Here is a 25,893-nt window from a genome sequence, read left to right as displayed (position 1 = left end):
ATATTTGGAATAGCATGATCAATGCAAACCTTCCACATGCTCATAGAATGCAATTGTCAAGGATTATGCAGAATGGCCTGTATACTCCCCCAGCATGGGTCCTTTGAAGTCTTCATCCCCAGTCTTCACAAGTGTAAAGTCTGCTTTTGATAAAGTCAGTTTGTTTGCAGTGACAACCTTGCCTGGGGGTGGGGATGGGATATGGATGGCCAGGGAAAGGTGGGTATAGTCAGATATCAACAATGGTGGTCTACCTCTGGTGTGGAACAGTGAGTACCTATGTTGTAGATGGTCATGTGCAATATGTATTCCCCCTTGTGGCTGTGGTGAGTGGTTCTGCCATAGCACATGGACTCACAAATTGTAGTGGCTGTAGGGTAATGTTGTAGAGGCCTGAGTAGTTCCCACACATAATATGCCTGTACCTGACGTTAACAATTGGAATGGTGTATGTGAACACCTGCATATTTTGGCACTGTTCCCAGGGAAGCAAAGTGTGTGTCCTGGATGTGGGAGGGGTGGTCAGGACTGGTTGTGTTGTGTGTTACAGGTCCTGTGGTCATGAAGCATGGTATAAAACATAACCTGCCAGTGCGATGTGCATATCTGACCCTGACGTAGGTGGCTGCAAATGCATATATATGCTATCCCCCACCTGACAGGTAGTACTAGATGTACATACCTCTGTAGAAATAATGATGTCAGCACCCTATAAATACTGCAGGTGCAGAACAGATGCCCAGTAATTCGGATAGTGCGCTCTGCTAATGCGTCTCCCTCAAGTGTCATAATATAGTTAGGTAGGGGTTTGAATCCTGCAAATGCTCAGTGTGGGTGAGTGGGGTTGGTGTGTGTGCAAGTCTGTGTGAGGGAAATGTCCCTTTTGGCAACTGGGAAAACACACTACAGGATGCACATTCCCCTTTCTAAACACTGATGATGTCAGCACCCTATAAGTAAAGCAGGAGAAGGGAAACCTCCCAGTAATGCGAATAGCGCGCTCTGCTAATGCATCCGTCTCGAGTGTCATAACATAGTTAGGTAGGCGTTTGAATCCTGCAAATACTAAGTGTGTGTGGAGGGGGTAGTGTGTGTGCAGGTCTGTATGAAAAAAATGTCCCTTTTGGCAACTAGGAGAACACACTACAGGATGCACATTCCCCTTTCTAAACACTGATGATGTCAGCACCCTATAAGTAAAGCAGGAGAAGGGAAACCTCCCAGTAATGCAAATAGTGTATTCCGCTAATGCGTCCGTCTCGAGTGTCATAACCTAGTTAGGTAGGGGTTTGAATCCTGCAAATGCTCAGTGTGTGTGGAGGGGGTTAGTGTGTGTGGAAGTCTGTATGAAAGAAATGTCCCTTTTGGCAACTAGGAGAACACATTACAGGATGCACATTCCCCTTTCTAAACACTGATGATGTCAGCACCCTATAAGTACAGCAGGAGAAGGGAAACCTCTTAGTAATGCGAATAGCGTGCTCTGCTAATGTGTCCATCTCGGGTGTCATAACATAGTTAGGTAGGGTTTTGAATCCTGCAAATCGCAAGTGTGTGTGGGAGAGAGTGAAAGTAGTGTGTGTGCAATTACATGTGTGAGAGAACTGACCCTTTTGCCAACCAGTACAACACACCAGCTGCTGCATATTCCAATCTCTACACAGAGATGATGTCAGCACCCTACAAGTACAGCGGAAGAGGGCAAATTTCCCAGTAATGCAAATAGCACGCTCTGCTACTGCGTCTCTCACTACTGTCATAGCACAGTTAGTTATGGCATTGGATTCCAGACATGCCACATGTGTTTTTATCACACAGAATGCCCATGTGTGTGGGTTGTTGTTCACAATAATGCATGACATCAATTAAACCAGTAATGGCAATGGACACAGATGATGTATGTGTGTGACAAATACACATATGTACCTGTGACCTTCAATAGTTACCATGTCTGACGCCTGCCACATGTGAATACATGGTATTTGCACTGGATAACATTATGACTGTGGTCTTCTGTGTGGGTGCTGCATGTGGTATGTGTATATACAGTGTGATATGTAGATGGTATCAACCTAGCAGTGAGTGATACACATCTGGTCTGGGGCATATAGTCTACATGTTGTTGATGAACAGGTGCTGCATGTTTTCACCTGTTGTGGGAGTGGTAACAAGTTGTTCCATAGCATTGCAGTGACTACATGCTAGGAACCTTTCAGCTAGGGTGTTGTAGCTACAGTAATTCATCAGCATTCAGTAATACGTCAGCATTCTGGGTGAGGGTATGATGCCAACCAAGGTCAGGGTCATACCAGCCTGTGCCACATGCTCAGAGAGCCCTTCCATGTTCCCTATCATGTAGTCCAGGGAGGTACATCACAGGTCAGCCATACTGGCATGGACAATGACTGAGTCATATGTGCCCATGCCTCTGACTGACCTGTATGCTTGTGTTATGTGGTGGACCATAGTGCCCCACGGGCATATCACTGTGACCTTCACCTTGTCCAGCCTGGTGAGCGTGACCTCACTGTACCAGACAATAAAGGTACCTAACACAACTGTAGTAGGTGTGTTGTCTAGCTGTACAGGCTGTGACTGTTTGGCACACAGGATTTGTGTGCTATGTGTTATGCGTGATGTGTTCTGGCATAATGTATGCCTGTATGTCAGCTGCAGAGGTGTCTGCCGCTCAGGCAGGATGCTATTTTTAGGCTCCACAAATGGCCCAGTGTGTTCACGTGCTTGTATTGCTGTCAGTGTAGGTCTACATCAGACTGGTATTGTAGTCACTGTAGTATTTCATGCCACCTGACAGGTTATGCCAGTACTGGGTTCAGAGTGCTTAGTCCCCAGTTTGGCTATGTGGTTCCATCTCATACATGTGTTGTACGTCCATGTGTAGGGGAGAGGGTTGACTGTGTACATGTGGCAGCTGTGACATTGCCACATGACCCACATATTCAACAACTGTACCATAGAGGTGACTGACAACTGACCTTTGCACAAGCTACCATAGTATTGTGATTGCCATGGTGATTAACAGCACATAGGGCCAATGGGGAACAAGGTACATAGGTTCATAGGTTCATACTAGGCTATCTGCCCTAGGACATTTATAAACCTAGCCAGAATGTGTTTGGCTGTCGCCATCCATTGTAAATTTATCTTGCTATGCCCTTTTTCGAGGTTAGTATACTGTGCCTCTGTCTAACAGTGACACAGAAGTGATACCCGGGGTAAACCTACGATGTCCCATCCACTCATCAAGATTCCTCTTGAAGAGAGTCAATGAGGGACTCTGCCTAACCTGGACTGGGATTTTATTCCAGAGTGACGGGAGCCTCTGGGTTATGAATCTGTCCCTCCAGCATGTCCTGTTTATTTCAGTGCTGAGGTTCAAGTCTCGAGCATGTAGCTCGATGGGATTTGGATATTCTGAGGTGCAGCATGCCCATTAATTCCGGGTTTGACATGACTTTATACATCAGGCACAGATCGCCTCTGAACAGGCGGTATGCCACTGAGTAGAGCTGGAGTTTCTTTAACCGGTCAGCATATGGCATCTGTTTGAGCCCTTTGATCCTCTTGGTGAGGTACTTTTGGGGTCTTTCCAGTTGCTGCAGGTGTCTGGTAAGGTACATCCCAACAGGGGCATTGTACTCAATTATGGGCCTGATGAGGGATGAGTAAAGAGGCACGATGTCCTCCCCTGATCTAGATGTGAATCCCTTCATGATGAAGTGGCCTATATAAAATGTTTTTCTAACCACTTTGGCCATGTGGTTGTCAAATGAGAGATTGCTATCAACTTGGGTCCCCAGCTCCCTAATTACTTCTTCTGTACTTAATGGATTACCACCTATGTCATACTTTGTGGGCACTTTGTTTTTGCCAAAGGGGATGACTATACACTTTTTGGCATTCAGCTTGAGGCCATGGCTCTGGCACAAGTTGTCTGTTTCTATGAGGCCCTTTTGGAGGATGCTTGTGTCAGCTGTAGAGTCGATTATGGCGGCCAGTTTGCAGTCATCTGTGAATTTGGTCAGCCACAGTCCTTCCGTGTTGGCCTGTACCTCCGATAAATATATACCGAACAAGAGAGGTCCCAGGACTGAGCCTTGTGGGACACCACTTGTAACTGGTTTGGAGTCTGGTATGGCTCCAGCAATTATAAAAATGTGGGTTCTGTCCTTGAGCCAGTGTGCAATCCATCTAGTGACATAGGGGTTTATATTTAAGCTGGTGAGCTTTTCTAGAATGCCCGAGTGGGGTATTGTATCGAAGGCTTTTGTGAGGTCCAGGTAGGCTGTGTGGACCACCTTCCCCTCGTCAATGGCCTTGGTGACTGTTTCAAAGAAATCAACCAGGTTTGAGAGGCAGGATCTGCCCTTAACAAAGCCAAACTGGGTATGATCCAGTGTCTGTGGGTCCCCAATATCTTTATTTATGAGGTCCATGATGATCCTTTCCGTAGCTTTGCAGACCAAGCTAGTCAGGCTTATGGGGCAATAGTGTCCAGGATCCGTTGAGGCACCACCTTTCTGTAGAGGGACCACTGTTGCTGTACGCCACTCTTTGGCCACATATCCTGAAATAAGGCTGGGATTGAACAGTAGTTTTATGTTTGGGTGTAGCTCTTCTTGGAGTTCATGTAGGACACAGCCCGAGACACTGTCTGGTCCCATTGATGCAGTGTGTATTGCTTTGGAAGGGCGGATCTTACCTGAGCATCTGAGATGTCAGGGGGGCAGCACTCTGCTGGGATAAATATTTTCCCTTTCGGTGTGGAGGGGGGGGGGGAGTTTGCGCTGAACCTGTCAGCTAGGATGTTGGCAATGTCTGTGGGTTTGGTGTTTCTTTTGACATTTTGGACTACCTCTGAGCATATCTGGGAATTACCACCCAGGTTCCTTACATAACTAAAGAAAGCCTTGTGATGATGCTTAGTGTTCTGTGCAATTTTCTCTCGAAGCTGGCCTTAGACAATCTTATGAGTGCCCGTAGTTTTTTGCTAATACTGATCAGTGATGCCTTCCCTTTTCGGGATTTTGCTGTATCATTTAGTAGCTTCCTCCTTCTATTGTATAGTTTGTTTATGGCTGGGGTCCACCAGACAGGACGTCTGCCTTTGGAGGATTGGGTCTTGGTTTTATTCGGGATCGCATGATCCATGCATTCCTGAAGGTGTCCATAGAATACGTTTATACAGGAATCTGCGGTGTGGTCCGTATTTTCCACAGGCCCAGGGGCTTAGAAGGTTTCCACCTCAGTTTTGAGGAGTGTGAATTTGCTTTAGAGAAGTTGTTCACTGTGGTTTTCTGGGCAGGGGGTGTGGTCGGGATGTGAATATCCAGTGAGATTAGTTTATGGTCTGACCTTACCAGTGAGGGATACACTTCTGCTCTGGAGCATAGAGTCCCCATGTTGGTGATGATCAGGTCCAGTATGTTTTCCCTTCTTGTGGGAGTGGTAACAAGTTGTTCCATAGCATTTGAGTTCATATATTCTAGGAATCTTTGGGCTAGGGTGTTGGAGCTAGAGTCATGCTCCCAGTCTATGTTTGGATAGTTGAAGTCGCCCAATATAATGGTGTTTGGAGAGACCTTCATATTTTCCACTGTTCTCAGGAAGGCCGACTGCATTTCTTGGGTTTGGGAGGGTGGTCTGTAGCAGGCTATAACCTGGAAGGCAGTTTTACCCATTGTTAGTTGCACATGGATAGTCTCTGATGCTTGGTGCTTTGCCACCAACCTGGAGGTGTGGGTATCTTTGATGAATATCAATACTCCCCCTCCTTTTGTGGTTCGGTCCAAGTTTTGGGGCTGAAAAGCATGGTATTAGGTATAACCTGGTAGTGCTGGGGTGCTCTCAGTAGCCCTGAACCAGGTATCTGTTACTGCACAGATATCGATGTTCTCCATGCTAAGGAGAGTTTTGAGTGCATGCATCTTGAGGTTTAGACTTCTGGCATTGAGTAGCATTACTCTTAGTTTCTTAGCCCTTGTGATACCTATGAAGGTGTGTGTGTCAAGAGCCTTTGCCAATATCCAAAAGCCCAGGGGTGACAGGTGCAAGCCGTCCCTAGCAAAGCAGGTCGTTCAACAGAAGATGAGTATGTGAGGGTGTAGTGCCTGTGATTAGTTAGCAATGGCATATATGACTGCTCACGTGGACAAATGCCAGGTAAGTCATATGTAATGTGTCCCAGGCAACGTACATGTGAACAGGACAAACAGTGATGTTCTGTCAAGTGAGATATGGACATTCATATAGTAAGCTATGCAGATGTCACTAGGAGTCCACAGAAGCTCTGTAACTATGCATTGCAGGTGGGATCAGTATTTCAGGGTAATTGCAAGCAAACATGCATGCAAACAAAGCTACAGTAAGCAGGGCTGCATGTAGTCCATTGTACAACAAACAAACTGTACCACTTCCAGTAGGTAACACTGAAAATATGCAGGCACTATGCACATGTACATGTTAATACACAGGTCAGATGGCTAGGGTCCAGTCTCAGCGCACACAAGTGTACAGACCATGTACCGTCAGGATGTACAATAACTGGATGGAAACCCATGTACTCATACCTGCAGTAATACACATGTCAAATAACAGACACTGAGTCTTCACTCAGTGGTTCCATACTTAGTAGGATGTATGCTACCTGGCCTGCCACCACAGTATCCCTGACATGTATGGGGACTCTCCCTCCTGTGACAGTTAGTTTTGTGTGTTGGGGCTGTCTAGCATGGTATGAGATGTGAGCTTGCAGTGCTAGGGTGCTCCTGTGTGTCCTGCACCAGTCGTGTAGTACTGCACACATATCAACATCCTCAAACATCCGCATTGCAGAGTCCAGTGTGGGCAACATGCCACTTGCAGTTTACATGTCCATCATTGCGTATTAATACTTTCATTACCTTATCCCCTGTGCTACAAATGTATGTAGCCTTCTGTTGACATCCTTACCACCAGTATGCCAACATGTGTAGATGATACACTATGGTACTTACCATGGGTGTAGACAACAGTACATGACAATCATACCCTTACTGCATCAGGCATACTGTGATATACCCACAATTATTTCAGCACACAGTACTGTTAACAACATGATACTATTACTACACATCTATGTAGTCACCCTGTGCATCAGCAACATGTTAACCTGTATCTGCACTGATGTTACATATTGCAGGAGGTGGCACAGTTTCATCATATGCACAGGGTGTGAACTTGGTATGCCTGAGTCAGCCACCGATACCACCAATTGACATCTATGTGTATGTGTGTTGGTAAGGGACAGCAGTACAAGGTGGGGCAATGTTGATGCAGTGTGTGCGTGTATGCGGTAGCCCTAGGTGTTGTCAATTCGCATGTGTGTATGGATGCACACAGTTCCACCTCATGGCTGCCATATACTGGTGTTTGTGGACAGCCACAGACTGTACCTGCCAGGTCATACAGATCAGTGTCTCTGGCCACGGACACAGTACCTGTGCCTTGCAGGGGTGCTACGGACCGTATCCAGTACAAACCCAGACTGGGTACTGTCATCAGAAGCAGGTGTTCGTTGACTGGACACAGATCCCTGTCGGGCCTGGCCAGAACCACGTGCACGTGGTCTCCTGGGGCGGTCTGATGACAGCACAGACCCAGCATTGCTGGGGCTGCTGCTGGCACTATGGGGGCGGCCGCGGCCCAGTTGTCATCCGCGACAACTGCCAGCTGCTGCTGTTGCTGGCATACACCCATGTCGATGCCTCAACCGTCCACCATCGCCCTGGCTCATGGACATGTAGTTGTGGAACCAGTCTAATATGTCCCCACAATGTCTGTCTATGACATCGGTGAAATTACGGATGGCAGCCGCAATGTCATGCATACTGTCAGTCATGGCTGTGCGACATGCTGTCAGCTCCCTCAGACCCTGTCTGGTGTTCCGTTCCATACGTGACTGTGCCTGCATGACAGCCCGAAACATAGCTGAGGTTGTAAGACCTCTGTGGGCACGTCTGACAGGGGCAGTATGCCCATGGATGCTCCCACGAGAACCCCTGGACATCTGTCTGTGTGGTACCATCTCAGGGCCATGCCCATGGCTGCTGTGTGGGGAGGCATGTGCCACAGATACCACATTACCCTGGTCAATGCCCACTGTATGCTGTCCATCACCTAGGGACATTGGTGACAAAGGGTGTATTGGCAGGATAACTGTGCGCATTGATGGGGTTGACAGCTGTGTACTGTCAATCAGCTGACCGATGATGGACCCTGGCATACCTTCCTGTGCCATTACACAGATGTCATCATTATCAGTACCCATGGCACCTGCTTCAGATTCCCTGCTGCATGACACCAGAGCAGCACCAGAACCTGTGGGAGGGAAACAGGAAACACAGTTTACAATGTCTACACAATATTACCAGTGATGCACACATCCACACATGCACAGGTCCAGACATGCACATGTGCACACATGCACACATGCACACATGCACAGGTGCACACATGCACACATGCACAGGTGCACACATGCACACATGCACAGGTGCACACATGCACACATGCACACATGCACAGGTGCACACGTGCACACATGCACAGGTGCACAGGTGCAGCCATGCACACATGCACAGGTGCACACATGCACACGTGCACAGGTGCACATGTGCACACATGCACACATGCACACATGCACACATGCACAGGTGCATACATGCACACATGCACACATGCACAGGTGCACACATGCACACATGCACACATGCACACGTGCACACATGCACACATGCACAGATGCACACATGCACACATGCACAGGTGCACACATGCACACATGCACATGTGCACATGTGCACACATGCACACAGTTGTACAATACTCAGTATGCGAGATATCAACACACAGACACAGACACACCTGCATGCATACACAGAGCACTACTAAGTGAGCCTAATATTACTATTACTATCAAGACTATTAAAGGTATTGTTAATACACACTCACCAGCATGGATAGGCTGCATTGCTGTTACACCGGAGGGACCTGCAGAAGTGAGGAAACTAATGTCAGTGGGCACAACTGTGCCATTGTTACTGAGTATGATACAGGTCAGTAGTACAACAGTCGCCTTTCACAGGTGAGCTGCTGATATTGAGGATATCACACTTGCACATTAAATACTATGATGACAGCTACAAACCAAGGACACACCTCACACATGCATTAACTACCAGTGTACACAACAGTCAACTATACACATGGCATATTACCTGCACGCTCATATTTTTGCTGCTGCGTGGCTCCAGCCTCCATCATAATGCATGTCTGCTGCTGTTGTTGTTGTTGGCATACTGGAGCCACTACACTCATGAGTAGTCCCTCCAGTCTGGTGAGTGGGGGATGTGTAGCCACCCCACCACCTGTGGCGACCTGTTGCCTGTGGATATCCGACGCACGCTGACGGACATTTCTGATTAAATCACTGCAGTGATGTCGTACCTGCTCATATACCCTATTATGCGTGCCTATGTCTTTACCCGACGGACCAGGTCTTGCCACAGTGCAGCCCTCTCCTGCTGATTCTGGCTGGTGCGGGAAAAGAGTATTGCATAATCCCGCACCAGGCTCTGGTGTATCTCCTCATCCTCAGCTGTGGAGTAAGCTGGATTTCATGGTGAGCCATGTTCCTGAAAAGGAAATAACCTGATATCAGCAATATATGTCAGCAGAATTTGGCACACATACTACACATGCTACTCGACTGTTATGATACGACATACCTCACATATATAGCATCTGTCCATCTATTGGTGGATACACATGTAAATGGCCAGGTATCAGTGCTCAGCCAGCAACTGTGCAACAGTACCTGGGACACTCCATATGACATACTACCAAACCCCAGCAGTCAGAACACTGATTCAGGTCCAGAGCACCTCCTCACTCTGGGGGTTTGTATCTAGGTACTGTATGGGCTACATCATCAACTACTGTGAGCTGACCACAAACTAATTGCCCTGGATATACATATCCCACCTCCACCACCAGCACAAACGACTATAGTGAATAACATTGCAAATGCAAACTTTACACTTTGTAACAGTGACATGGTATGCTTTCAGCCCACTGGGCCAGTGGAAGACACAACCCACAATGCTGACCCCTTCACAAATGCTTTCTACAGACATCTCCGAGAATGCATGGATCATGCAGTCCCATATATGGCCAAGACACTCTCCACAAAGGGACAGCATCCTGTCTGGTGGACCCCAGCCATAGACAGATTGTATTACAAAAGATGGAAGCTACTGCAAGACAGAGCATAATTCCATAAAGGGAAGGCATGTCTGAGCAGCACTAGTAAGGATCTATTTTCCCTCATACAAACATCCATGGGCAACTTTGAGAGGGAAATCAAGAGGGACACTACAGATAACCACAAGGCCTTCTTCAGTTATGTTAACAACCTGGTCAGAATCCCTCCACTATGCTCATAGTTAGTACACAACAACAAATAATTCACTGAAACCACAGATATTGACAACATTGTGGCAGACATGTTCAGTGCAGGTTTCACCCCTCCCTCTCCCCCAAAATAAGACATAGTTATCCCAGCTGACTGTAACCTCCCTGTCATCACAGATGTCCAGGTGAGAGCCACCCTTAGGAAAGCAGAATACACAACATGAATGGGACCTGATGGTATCCCCGGTTGTATGCTACATGAACTCCGACAGGAACTAAACACACATATAGAAGTGCTATGTAACACTAGCCTGACTACAGGATATGTACCTGTACACTGGTGCACAGCAGCAGTGGTTCCACTCCACGAAGGAGGCACCTCAACATACCAATACAATACAACACAATACAATACATTACAATACATTACAATACAATACTATACAATATGCTATTGCCCCTGGGACTACAGCAGCATACTGTTCTGCTACCCTGACCATTGTGACACATGTGGTGTGATGGTACCTGCTGCTGTCAAACAGTTGCACAGGGTGACTCATATGGCATATTACCTATCTGACTAACATTCAGCAGGGGTATGTGTGACATGTACTCATGGGGAGTCTTGCTTCTTAACACTGTGTGGTTTCTTGCAGGGTATGTCTTATCTGTGGGTAGGAACCTCCACATGTGCTCTCTATTGCAGTGGCATGGACGACACACAGCAGTCATTTAGGTTGTGGATGGTGTGAGGTGTTACTATGGTTGTTGGACATCTGTCATGGGTGTGACTTAAGTATGTAAATCCAGGAGTGGTAACCTCTATGTGGGTAGTATGTGTGTACTCTGTGGTGTTGCCAGTCACTGTGCATTGGTAATGTGTTTGAGTGCATTGTCACAGTGTTGTACATGTCACTGTGTCCTTCTCCATATCTGTAGCTGTCATGTGAGGTACATACCATGGCAGCCATTATGTGGTGTGGAGGGTACACTGACCTACATGTCCATAGCTGACACACCATGTCTGCTGACACATACCATGTGCAGGTATTCCAGGAATAGTGTGCCACTGTGAATATCATTGGGGGACTATTGTACACATTTATGACCCTGTTCACCCCTGACACATGCAGTGGTGGGCAGCCAATCACATATCTGGTGGTTACTGGTGTAGGTGATTTGAAATGGGGTATGGTACTCCAGTTTTGACACTGGTGTTCACTCCATGCCTTTGTCACCAGGCACCTGTTGCAATACATCTGTACACATGTGCCTCACTCAGAATATATATACAGCTCTCTCTCTCTCTCTCTATATATATATATATATATATATATATATATATATATATATATATATATGTATATAGATATATCTATATGTATATATATATATATATATATATATATATATATATATATATATATATGTCTGTATACATATACACATATATATATATTGATGTACATATATTGCTATAGATATGGAGAGGGGGGGTGACAGAGAGGGGGTAAGAGTGACAGAGGGGGTGGGACAGGGGGTGTTGAGGTCGTCATATACAGTCATACCTGTAGATAGTCAGCTCTGTTTGTCTATGTATATGTATCTACATATATCTATATCTGTATGTGTGTATTACATATATATGTTTGTACATATTCTATCTATCTACATCTATCTATGTATTCCTACATCTCTCTCTATGTATGTATACATATATGCATATTGCATATATATATATATATATATATATATATATATATATATATATATATATACACATACATACATATTTTGACATACATACGTATCCATATGATAGATACATATCAACATGTTTGTTTACCATACTGTATACACACATTAACATACTGCTAAACATACATAACTGTGAAACCTACTTTGCACATTGCACTACAACCTACATTCAACCTACATTGATATGTGCACATAGATGCTCTCACATACAAATGTATGTACAGCCTTCACTGATAGTTGCTGTATGTCCCCTGCCCTTTGCACATCTTCATATACATATGGATACAGACCAATGACACATATGGAGGGTTCACAGTATGTAGACCTTTATAGTATTACTTTACATTACCTGTGTTTGTCACAGCTGCTTGTGTTGCCGTCTGGTTTTGTGTCCTGATGCTCCACTTGCCAGTTGTCAGCTTTCAGGTGGCTGTTGCTGACCAGTTTTGTTTGTGTATGTTTAATTTTGTTTTTCTCTGTCTCTGTCTCTGTCTCTCTCTCTCTCTCTGTCTCTCACTTCCTCCTCAGGGTGCAATGAAAGTATTGCATGTGTGGACTGGGAGTACAGCATGCTTTTGTAGGTATCTGCATATGTCCATGTGATGGCCTCTGCACCAATTGTTAGCCAGCATTTGCTAATTACCTGCAGCCAGTTGTGTACTGATTGCAGTTCTCACTGTGATTTCAGAACAGTGCTATAAAAAGGTATGTGAGACAGGCGTAGCCCTTTCAGATTTTAAGGGCAGGGACCATGCTGGTATGCTGTGGACAATGTTCTGTGAGTGTAAAGGTTGGTATCTCTCTCATATTTCCAGCTGTGTTGTAGATTAAAATTTCTCCATTCATTTATCCAGTTTCCTGTACTAACTGTGTGTGTACACTGACACCTACGACTACTACTACTGTTAATGTGTGTGTGTGTGTGCTTTCCTGTGGGACATGTGGTGTAACTGGTGTATAGCAGTGGCTCTTGCACTTTGTTGCTATGGCTTCAATATTTGCCCTTTACAGTCACTACTTGTATGCCTGCTAGGTGTCCTGACTGTAGTGTGCTGCTGTGGCTTTCCTATTTTCCATGTACATTCACACCTTGGAATGCTTGCTATATCTGCTAGGGTGTTACAGCAGGCAGTGTGGTCTGGCCATGGTGTGGGCCTTGACATCTATTAGGGTATTTGAGTGTGCTGCTGAGCAGGCCCCAGAGACTCTCAGGTACATCTGTTATCTGCCTCATGGAATGGTACATATCAGTGGGGTACACCCATTAAATTGTCTGGTATGCTGCAGTTGTGACTGTGGGATAGCATGAGCATATGTATTACTACACTTTTTCTGCCATGCAAGTGGTGCATACTTTCAGGACTTCATAGTTACCATTGCATGTGTTGTAACACCTTTCTGCCTACTGTTTGTACATTTCACATGGAGTCTGTGGGGCATTCCTGTAACTCAGTCACTGTTGCTATGTCCAGGCTCTTAACTATTCAAATATGGTGGTGTCAAACCTCTCATGTGTACAAATATTTGCAGGTCGTCCACATTTCTGCCTCATATTTTGGTCAATATCTCATGCACAGCTTTTTCTGGCAAATCACTCTGGCCTCAAGTCAGAATATAGTGACAAACATTTAAGTTTCCGACTTCATACCCTTCCAAACATCCCACAAAATGCAGAACCTGTTACTCTCTGAACTGTCTAAGTTTGTTTTAACATTATTTGTAATGTGTCCCTGGTTTTGGCCCCTTGCTCCACATATTTTATTACTTGGTCCAGATGTGTTCCTGTAACAGTTTGTGGGGTATGGGCAGTGATTATCCTGCTGTGAGTATGTGTGTGGCTTGCAAGGTGCTACAGTGACATTATTACCTACTAGCTAAAAACTAGCATGGCTGTTTCTGTTCATACACTACTATCATAGATATCCACTAGATTTGACAGTAAATATACATGACATGCTTTGTGTACTACACATCCTATATTTCCTTTACATTCATTCCTACTATTACATGATATATTTATTTTAGCACAATGTTCTTGTATAACAGTCATGGCTTAGTGGTAAGTCATGCAGACTAGTGTTTCCAAGGTCTTGGGTTCGGGACTGACGGTGGGATTTTATTTTGCTTTTGAACTGACTACAGGACCTGTCAATCAGAGTGACTAAGGTACTTTTAAGCAGTTGTAACCGGGTTAGCACTGGTTTGCGTGGAGCTCACGCATGCGCACTGGCGTTTAGCTCCGCGCACACCCGCTTACAACCGCTTAACAGTGCTTACTCTGGCGCACACCCGTGCTATTTTCTTTGAAAGAAATGAAAATGGGGAGACAGGAAAGTGGTGAAAAAGGGGTCACAAAGAGGGTAAGACAGTAGGGAAACAAGCTTGGGATTTGCAGGAGGGATGTAGGTAAGGCCCATTGCTGCCCATTTCTTCATCAGCAACAGCTGTGCATATGTATCTAATTTGGTGTGACATTTGAAACCTTCCACCCCTGAGAGAGGTGTCAGGACAACAATAATACTTGTTGTACAGCCAATTGTAATTGATAGTTTCCATGTCCAGCAGACATGTGTGCGGAATGGGCAGCTATGTATGGGATGTAATTTTTTTGTGGGTACAGAGTGCCCTTTTTTCTTTCTTTTTTTTTTCAGGTGAGAGTGGTATGTCAGGTGAAGGAAGTTGGTATAGCTGGGGAGGTAGGTTGGGTAGGTCAACAGACAAGACAAACAAGGCGCATACAGGGGCGGTGTATTACACGTGTGGGGGGGTTACATAATTGACGGGGACGGAGGTTTGGATATCCAGAGCCCATGAGCCCACAGATGGCAACAGTGGAACTGATATCCCCATCCATGGGCAGTTGCCACTCATCCTTCACTGCCCAGGACGGGGCTGTGCTGGGGGCTGTGTAGGCCGGGCAACAGGCATGCCCGTAAGTTGTGCCACCTGTGCCTCAAGCTGGCATAGGGGCCCAAGAACAGAGTCCTGGATCTCCCTATGCACCACAGTCCGGATGCTACGAAGGGTGAGTGGTGGTTCTCCTCCAGCCACACTTGCAGAGGGGGGACGAGCCCCATCCCCTGCAGCGCTTCCACCCACAGGTGGCACAGGGCCACCGGAGGAGGGTCCAGACTGGGCACTAGTGCCAGGTGCACTCGCCAGCTGTGGTGGGAGAGGTGGGTCTGCTGGAACCCACCTTCCCTGTCGTCCTATGTTTTGCATTATGTCATGAAAGTTTGGGTTGGTAACATATAATACCATTCACAATTAGTTGTAACAGCATGCATTAGTATTCCCATTAACCAAACACCCAGATATTCACACCATTGAACAGTGAGCATAGCACATGCATAATTTGAACAGCAATACACAGTCCAACAACATGCAGGGTTGATTGATGGCAACAGGCCATCAGGTTTGGATGTATGAACAGGGCAGATGCATCAACGGACATGAAAATATTTATGACCCAACAGGACAAATGTCCAGGGGTGTTAATTGTGATTGCACATACCATTTTCACGTGGAATGGATTATATGTGGTTATAGGGTAGGGTGAAGAAAATTATATTAACACTTTCGAATACCAATACATATACTGTACATTTCTAATAGCTGCATATATATATATACACACTACTGTTCTAACTACAGTTTCCTATATGATAACTACTTCAATTTGGTGATAAGACTGTTACTGCTACATCAATATACATTTTATTGTTCTTCATACACATTCATATCTGGCTTTGTTCAGCTACATCATTCTGCTACATTTGCTTTATATAGCTATAGACAACTGTGGATGTTTGGTATGTCAGACAATCATACTATCTGCATATTGCAGACTGAGAGCAAGATATACAGATTTTGGTATACACATTCCAGCTGCAGAAACACTTTGAACACATTTTGCTGTTTGGTTTTGCTTCTCACATGCATTTCATTCTGTACTGACTGCAGTATACTTTATTCAGGGGTTATTACTACTTTATTGGTGGATTCATAACACTTTCTCACACTCTCTCACTTGTTTTCATTTTACTATTCATGATGGTACTTACTTCTAGGCTTTATTGACATGTTTTACCTGTAGTTATTACAATCCTTTCCAGCAGTCTCACTTATGTCATGTTTCAGTATTTCAACAGGGGTATATTTCACACATGTGATTTGCTCATCTTCTGCAGCTGTACTTTTCAGCCTGCTGCAGGTTGTGTACTATTATATTACAGGTGGGGCATCTTTATTTCAGACTTTACTTCAGACATTTTCATTTTTCTGTTTGGATTACAGACTGCAACACACTTTTGTAATCAAGCAATACTTGCAAACACTCTTACACTTGTTACTTGCACATTCTATTACTTAGTGACTACACTGCACTCTTTTGCTAACTGTCATACTTTTATATTTCTGTACAGTTACTGGGAGAGAATTACTGACCTGCCTGGTGGCGCAACCGCACCAGCCTATCGCCATAGGCTCTGCGGTTCGCAGAACGGACACCTGCAGCTGTAATATAAATGAAGTAATATTGGAATACACATCTCCATAATATCAGCTAGTTTAATTTCTTACATACATAATTACATGTAACTTACTCAGTAGTGGGGCGTTGGGCATTTGCTGGGCCTCCTGGATCCAAAGGTTCAATTGGTCCTGCTTGCGTCTCTTCAGGTCCGCATGGTGGTGACGAACCTGCTCACCAGTCCTTGGAATCCCTGTGGCACTGGTGAGATCATGAGCCAACCAGTCCCACGCCTCAGCCCTATATGCTCCCCACAGGACCTGGCCCTGCATGAGTTGGGCCTCATGATTATGGACTAGGAGCCAGACCATGTATCTGGACTCCTCAACGCCCCACCTCTGTGCTCGAAAGCAACTACCCTCACCTACTCCTGTCATTCTGGCTGCAAGTCAGTTCTACAATCGTTTATGCTGTGTATTCCCACCTATGGGGCTTATATAGGCCGTTTTTCCCGCACATATCTGTGATTGGCCATTTTGGAATTTTATCAACTTCACAAAACCTACTTTGTCATGCTCCACTTTGTATTCATTCCTATATATTTGCTATTACTGCGTTTATAGGTACTGCTGTCATGGCTTAGTGGTTCAGTATCTTGACTATGGTGTATAGTATCCTGGGTTTGAACCTGGCCTCTGCTTTTTATATTTTATGACTGTCTAGACAGGCTAGGGGGTGTGTCTGTGTAAAGGCAATTTTGTTACAGCTTGCTCAACGTTGCCCGTCGGTTAGCTTGTTGGCACGGTGCGCAGCTCTGCGCAAATGGGGTACGCTGGTTTATGCTTCATTTGGCTGTCAGCATGCATATTACGCTCAGCAAAGCTAGGGGCACACAGTTTCAGCATGTTAAACCACTGCTCACCTACGGGCACTCATTTTGCACCTGTTAAACCAATGCTCACATACGGGCACTCATTTTGCACCTGTTAAACCAATGCTCACGTACGGGCAGATGCACTCACCTTGTTAAACTGTAGCTCAGCTATTAGAACATCTCGCATTTTTTATTGTTTTGTTATCTCACATTTCTTCAAAATAAATGGACTATTTCATTACATTTTACGTAAAATATGATTTTATATGTGTACATATTTGTCAGGGACTTGTTTTGTGCTTATTTTACTAAAAATAAAATTTGATGTTGTGGGGGCTCGAACCATGGATGCCTGTTCTTCAGCCGATGTCTCTACCACTACACTATTGCTTCTTGGCTTTCTTTGCATATTTAGTTCTTATATGCTTTTCCTTTGACTGCTAACTGTGGCTAAGCTACGGGCACACCCGCGCAAACGAGCGCACTCACGGGCAAACATCTTTACGATTTCAAAAAAAAAATATAACATGTTCATTTATATATTTTATGTTCATAGTTTGTGGGGGCATGTGTTGTGTTGTGTTTATTCACATTTCCATGGCCTCTGTCGTGGGTGTTTACTTTGGGCACTTTTACTCTTCTGGGGGCATGTCCGCTTGCAGGGCTCGGCCTACGGACACGCCCCCTACAGTCTTCCACGGACCGTGTTAGCCTTAGGTGTGATTCAGCATGCTCTCATGAATATGCAGAGCATGCTGACATCACTCCGTTTAACTGCAGCCTCCGTGTAAGAGTTATAACTCTTACACGGAGGCTTCGTGAATCCTGCCCTATATGTATATATTCACAGATGTATAAAGACATCAGCTTTATATGTTATGTGTTCAGCTCACAGATATATTTACACACAGAGCATAAATGACATTTGTAAATGCCACCGAAAGCAGAAATATGATTATTTTATCAATGAAATGGTCACAGAAGATGCAGTTCCATAGTCCCACAACCACAGGCTTGTTGTCTATAACTTTAGTAGCTAAACAGTGAATATGATCATCGAAATATTTTTTCAGATGAAAAGGGAATAAAAATCTTTTCATACAGTGTAATGCATGTAAATAACATGCAGGAATCAAACATGAAATATCCCCTCTGTCTGTATCTCTTTCTTTCATTATCACATTCTCACACACACACACACACACACACACACACACACACACACACACACACACACACACACACACACACACACACACCTGGTGTACTGCTAGGGTTTAGAAAGGTTTACATTTCACAGATTGTTGTATGATTGTTGTAATCAAGTGTAACATACTAAAGCCATCCATTTTCAATACAAATTTCAATATCCATGTTATCCCATTCTGGATCACTGGCAGATTTTTATTTATTTATTTTATTTTACAGTTTGTTTACCAGGATAGTCCATTGGGCTGAAGGAGCCCATTTTCAATGGAGTCCTGGGGAGAAAAGCTCCAACAAGGTTAAACAAAGATAAAGTAATTAGACAAACACACCAGCAAAATGTTACATAGTATATAAAAGTTGTAGTATACAATGAAACAAAAGATGTACTAACAAAAGAAATAATAATATAAAATGCTTCTACAGGGCAATCAAAAGTAGTATATATATCTATCTATATATATATATATATATATATATATATATATATATATATATATATATATATATATATATAAATATATATATTTACATAGTCTACACTAGTGGCTTCTCAAGTCAGATTACAAAAGAAACAAGAATCAGAGAAGAGGAAAATTAAGGACTAATAAGTGAAGTGAAGATAAAGGTATATAAGGAAGAAGTAAGGAGCCTAGATGCAGGAGGAGAATTAGGTAGGAAACTACACAGTGGGGATCAGAGCTATGAACATTTGAAAAAGAGAGGCAGGTAGCATGTGGAGAAGTAGAGGAGAGGGAGATAAAATGTTTCATGGAAAACAATGGACATAAAGTAAGTGCCTGTTCTTGATGGGAGGCCAGTCTAGTGCAGGACACATATGCTGTCACAGACCACACAACTTTAGGGTCATTTGTGAACATCATCAGTTTGTCTTTATATTTTTTTGTTGCTTTGAGATGATATGAGAGTAATCAAGAGACCTTAGAGCAAAACTGGCTTGGACAAATGGTGGTGAGAAATGCAAACTCAGCTTCAGAAGTATCCCAGCCAGGACAGAAGCAGGAAAATGAAGCAGTAAAATATGGCAACTGCTGTACCACTGTGTAACCCATGGCATGGGAAACAGCTCTTATTCTGTTCCCCCCAGCCAGTGCTTAGCCATTGTCTTCTTTAACAGAAGTCATTCCAAGCTCAAACTAGTAATGCTTTAAAATTAAAAGGGAGGGGTCACCTTGTAAAATGGACAATTGTTTAATGAATTGAACAAAGGCAGACACAGTGACAACACAAACTGGATAAGAACACACCCAGAAGTAATGAATCCAATAAAAGTTTTAATAAACTCCAAACAGCACAAAAGGTAATGTAAAGTGCTTTTCGTCTAGTCGATTCATCAGACTTCCTCAGACAAACTTGTACAAAACAAGCATGAAGTTTAAATTAATAGCTTTTCCCTCCAAAACTACATCAGCCTATCAAACACATTGTTAATTAACATCAATTAAAACATTAAAGTTATATAACAATACAATACCCTAAACCTTATACTTAAAGTTGAACAGTTTTTTCAAAAACATTTTATGAAAAAACTTACTTGTCATTAAAACCTAACCTGGAAAACCAAGACATGAAAAGTGGGTACTACTCATAACCCTTATAAATATAAATATTAAACTAATACAAAACACTTTTTTAAAAAACATTTTTACATATCTATGTATTATCTACTAAGGCTCCTCAACCTAAGAATACAAGAAATGGAGATCACCTCATTTAGACCAGGTTTCCTACTAGAATCCAGGCTAAGCTGCCATAATACTTCTTTTTTCTCTAATAGTAAACCTAAAGCACCACCCCTATTGTCCATCAAAATCTGGTGTATCACCCTAAATGAAAAAGAATGTCCCGGGTTACTATTATGATGTCTAGCCAATGCATTTTCATTCCTTCCTTTAGCAATGCTATAAACATGTTCATAAACCCTCTCATTCAACTTTCTGTCGGTCTTACCAACATAAAAGCATGTGCATAACCGGCATTGGGCAAGATATATCACAGACCTAGTATTACAATTGTACCTACCGTTGACCATATAAGACCTATCCCGAATAGTAAATGTACAGCCAGACGCCATATATCTACAATAGTTTCAAGCCTCACACTTATAATGGCAAGGGTACGTGCATACATCTGCCGAGGGAATTCCACTAAAGATTTCAGATTCCTACCCCTCTTGAAAATAGCCAAAATCCTCCAAGTCTGACAAATCTGCTACAATTATTCTGAAAATTTAGAAACCATTCCTGACATCAAGCGCATAGACAAATAGCCTGATCAAAACTTTAACTTCCAACAAAATAAAAGTCTCTCCATCAAGAATGTAAACTGGCAATTGAGTCATGTTTAATACTTCCATTTTACCCCAGTTAACAAAATTAAATGAGAAAAAAATATGCCATAAGCAGATGAAGTATTTCATAAATTCAGATTTATTCCAAAATAAAAAATATTTAAGAATGGGCAGCTTAACACAGCAGATAGATTTAACAGAAACATGGAAGACACCTTCACAATTTTTTTTAAAAATAGAAGAAACATTGGAGTGAGTCATTATCCTGTAAGGTATCCACAGAATCTAGACAGAAGACAGGAGATTAATATGAGTAGCAACTTGTGCCGTGATAATACAGTGACCGATTGTATGGAGTCAAATGCTCTCGATACTTGGAATATCTTATCCTGCTGAAGAAAACAGGAATACTATATACACTGTTTCTCTTGTGAAACCAGCAGTTATTATGAAAGAACATTTCTCAACAGGGGAGTCAGTCACTGTTAGGGAGCTTTAAAGTGCACACTTTCAAACAACATTAGCTATGCCTTTCAGTGACGGGAAGTCTGTAATGGGAGTAAGGAGGAAGGAGTGTTTGATGATAGCTGTGCAGACGTGTTAATAACTAATGACTTTGAACACATTAAATTAACTGTAAGTGCAGTTCAACACAGCCCAAAGTGGAGGGAAATATGTTGGGGTGCAGAGGTTTCCCTAGAACAACACAGGCCTTCACAGGAAATTAAAAGTGTGGATATGTTTTGGTGTCAGAAGGATTCTTCAGAATTTCAAAAGAGTTATAGAACATGGTTGTTGCAATTAATCAGTGGTACACCAGCACACTGATGTTGTGTGTTTTTCTTTTTTTTCTGAATGGAGTATTGGAGACTTAGCATCTGTAAGATGACTAGAACTAACCTTCAAAATGCCATAACAGATTACAGCACGGTGCACTTGGTCATCCTTCTGAAAAATATCCAGAACAGCAAACTTTTGTGTCTCTTTTGATTTGTGCTTTTGATTTATCACCTTTAATTTTACCTTCCCTATTACATGCCTTTTAATGCATTGAAACTGTTTATTTATAATGATCTTTCATGTAAATTAAACAAACATTTACTGTTCTTTTATGTTTGCTGAAAGTGAGCCAGTATATTGCTTTCAGTTATTTCACAACATCTGTTGACAACTTAGAACATGATGGACTTTATTATTGTTCCTGTTATTAGCAGGAAACAGGAAAGCTTCTCATCAAAATACCAACTACAGGAAGTTCTTTACTTAAATATTTTAATGGTTCAAGAAAATGTCAACTCAGACAAGATTACGTTGACTGGTTATGAAATTATTGGTTATGTTGTGGCACCATAAATTTATTGCTGTTTATATCACTGCCTATCTCTGAGTCAAAAACAGTAAAAGGAAGCATGTGGTTTACTTATTAGGCAAGATCTGGGTGTTCTAGTTATAAACAGAGTGCAATGAATATTTTTCTCCAAAAGAAAAAAAAAACAAAACACTTGTCTAGAAACTTGCCAAGTACTTTAAGTGCACAGAGGTAAATACATACACAACCATTATTACAGTCTGAGGTAGGATGTGGGAGATCCAGTTCACTATCTGATTGGCTGCCAGCCATGAGGTTTGCCCCTCCCACCCATAAAGCATGCACTGATTAATAGTGGTTAGACTGTACCAAATATTTCATACTGGTGTGGCAGAAGAAGTAATAGGGTTGGACAACAACTCATCACCTGTTCACTTGTTAATACATACAGGACCATGTTCGCCTATAACCTAGGCTACAGGATGTAGCATACATAATAAGGATTCTTTAAAATGACATGGCTACAATGTGCACATCATCATTGCTGTCATAGAAAGCAAGGTACATAGGATACTCAAAATACACTCAGCAGTAGCAAGGGTGACTGCTAGATATGAAGAGCAAAAAGCTTGGGACTGTTTCAAATTATAGTCGCTGAATCGAGACACATGGTGCTACTTTCTAGATGATGCTATAGAAGTATGGTTGGGTATGACTGTAGGCCAGTGGTGCACAACATCCGGCCCCGGGGACAAATTTGACCCACAAAGCAACACCATCCGGCCCCCAGAGAATAACCCAAAAATTTTTTAAAAAGTAAAAAAATGCTATGCCTTACTCCAGTCACGCAAACTTTCCAGCACGTGCTTACTTACCTAATTGACTACAGTTGTGTATGCCTCTAATTTTAGCTGTGGAAATAACTATTCTTTGTTGTTTATAACTTGTAGTCTGTAAACAGTAGTAACTTTCTACAAGAGCTTGTAATAAGTCATGGCTGCAAGCCAGAATAAAGTTAAACACAAAGTTGATGTAGAAAACAGGCAATTTCATAACTGTTGTCTTAAGTAAAAATGCCAGTCACCTGTACCCATTGTTAACTTGTAATGGATTAATATGTTTTGAGGTGGCCCACAGATGCATTAAGAATTCATGTAGTAGCCCTCCCCACAAAAAGGTTATGCACCACTGCTGTAGGTTAATGACTGGGCAATGTCCTATTAACTGCAGCCATTTACTGAGGGTTTTAGAGGCATAACTGAAACTGGTATAGGTAATGAAACTGAAAGCTGAGAGGCAGCAAAAAAAGCTGAATTCTGTTTAGGATATCATGATGTAATAATGTAATTATCATGTTAGGTAAGGGCAACAGCAAAGAGTTTGAAGATTATTTGTTTCTTTAAAATGAGGTGGGTCGTTTCTTCAATTGATGACATCACTAATTTAATTGTATTTAAGGTTTGTGAATTGAATTTTGATTGTCTGAAGAAGTTTACAACATTCAAGTAAATGAAAGCGCTAACTTTTAAGTGTGTTGTTTCCAGTGTGGTTTTTTTCCTCTTTCTTTTTTGGTTATACAGTTTTTTATACATTTGTGTTTATTCATAAAAGAGATAATATAGTGCGTTACGACCATGGTATGCAGTCATACCCCATTGTATAAGCACAGTACTCCATACATACAAAACATATGCAAATAACCCTCATACATGGAATGATACACACACACACATATATATATATATATATATACATATATATATATATATATATATATATATATATATATATATATATATATATATGCTCAATAATAGAGAACTGTTGCAATAGTCTTAGCTCTATTGGCTGTATTCTGCCTAGGATATGACTGCTGGTCAGACTTAAAGCTTCAGGGCACGTTTCAAACATCCTAACTACCGAGTGACTTGAGCAGAGGCACACAAAAGCAGCAGTTAAGGCATCAAAAACTTTAGAGGTTTCTTGATACCAAAGTGCTTTCCCTTTGTAGTTTTCATGGAACTAGCAGTCGGTTAGTGATCCTTCAAGGCTGGGCAGATAAGTAACCTTCTGGAGAAAATATTCCACTAATTTTATTTTCTCAGGAAAACTGCTTTTTCTTGAAAAAAGTATTTATTATGCTAGGATTTAGGTTTTCTATGTACTGTCATTATTTTTGAAAAGATTTTTACTGGGGGAAGCTTATGAGAACATTATGTGTAAAACTTGTTTATACTTTATTTTCTACATATTTTAGTAGGCAATATTTGCTGGGGGCAGGTTATTGTGCTTCTGGGGACTGTCAATAAAAAGTTTACCTCAAAGCTGCTATTTTTTTCTATCAGGAGTTTAACTATCTGCTTTTCAGGCTCTCTGTTCTGGGTAAACCATAGAACAGGTGTCAGTCTCCTCAGTTTTTCCTTCTCCCATCTGCAAGAAGAAGAAAATTTACCAGGAGTCTTCAGGTGTTAGGCTAGCTCCCAAACTGCCTCAGCCACCAGTAGGTGACTATGATGTGTCTAGACATGGTTCCTTGGACCACTCACTATTGCCTCGCAATCCTCCTGATGTAGCTCTTTGGGAAGCCACTATGGCCTGAGAGATAGACATGTCCTTTGCAGTTGTAGGATTGTCCTCACAGGCCAAGGGAGAACCAGTCTTGGGAAAAGGAGTGGGTGAACATTTATTACATAGCCAGGTTAAGGTACTTGATTTGAATCAATCCTTTTCCGTGGAGTTTCCCAGGAAAAGAAAACAAAACATTAAGACTGTTTTTTTCTCCTGTATCTTTTACTATGAACAGGGAAAATTTGTTGAGTTTTGCTAAGGCCTTTAATGTGTTAAATCATGTTTCTTCACTGACTTCTTGTAGAAAAAGAATTATAATTCACCTCACATTCTGCCAATGATTCCCAGTCAGAAGAGTAGGATTTGGAAGGGGAGCATTTTCTTTAGGAATTCTCCTCAGTCAGATGATTCTGATTCTGAAGAAAGTGCTTCTTCATATTTCTTTCCAGAAGAATAATCTTTTTCTAAAACAATCGATAAAAAAGAAAGAGTTGTACCAGTAAAAGCAGAGTGAAATCCCTATTTCTCAGCAGAAATATTACGGCTTGTTACAGTTGGATTTTCCTCTCTCTACAACTGTTCTTCTCTCCTGTTTTATCAGCATTTAAGGATGCTTTCTTAACAGCTTGCAGCATACATGACAGTCGACCTTTTGCTCCCAAAAAAGTGTGATAGGTTATATAAAGTATCTGAAATATTTGTTTTCTAATTCTAAATCAGATCCTCCTGGTGTAGCTCTTTGGCAATGACATGTCCTGCTAAACATATCATGAATGCTAATCCAATTCTTTTTGACTAGGATGAAAAAGCTTTGGATGAATAACTTCCAGAATTCTAAATTGACAGACTCACGTTAACATTCTTACTGTCTTCTTTTGAGAACATGAGAAAATTAACTGTTAGTCTTCCTACTTCAGAGTTTA

The sequence above is a fragment of the Protopterus annectens genome, chromosome 10.part0 (genome assembly GCF_019279795.1).
Source record: "Protopterus annectens isolate FY-2018-M chromosome 10.part0, PAN1.0, whole genome shotgun sequence".
Taxonomy (NCBI): domain Eukaryota; kingdom Metazoa; phylum Chordata; order Ceratodontiformes; family Protopteridae; genus Protopterus; species Protopterus annectens.
Note: the sequence above shows the minus strand (reverse complement) of the source record.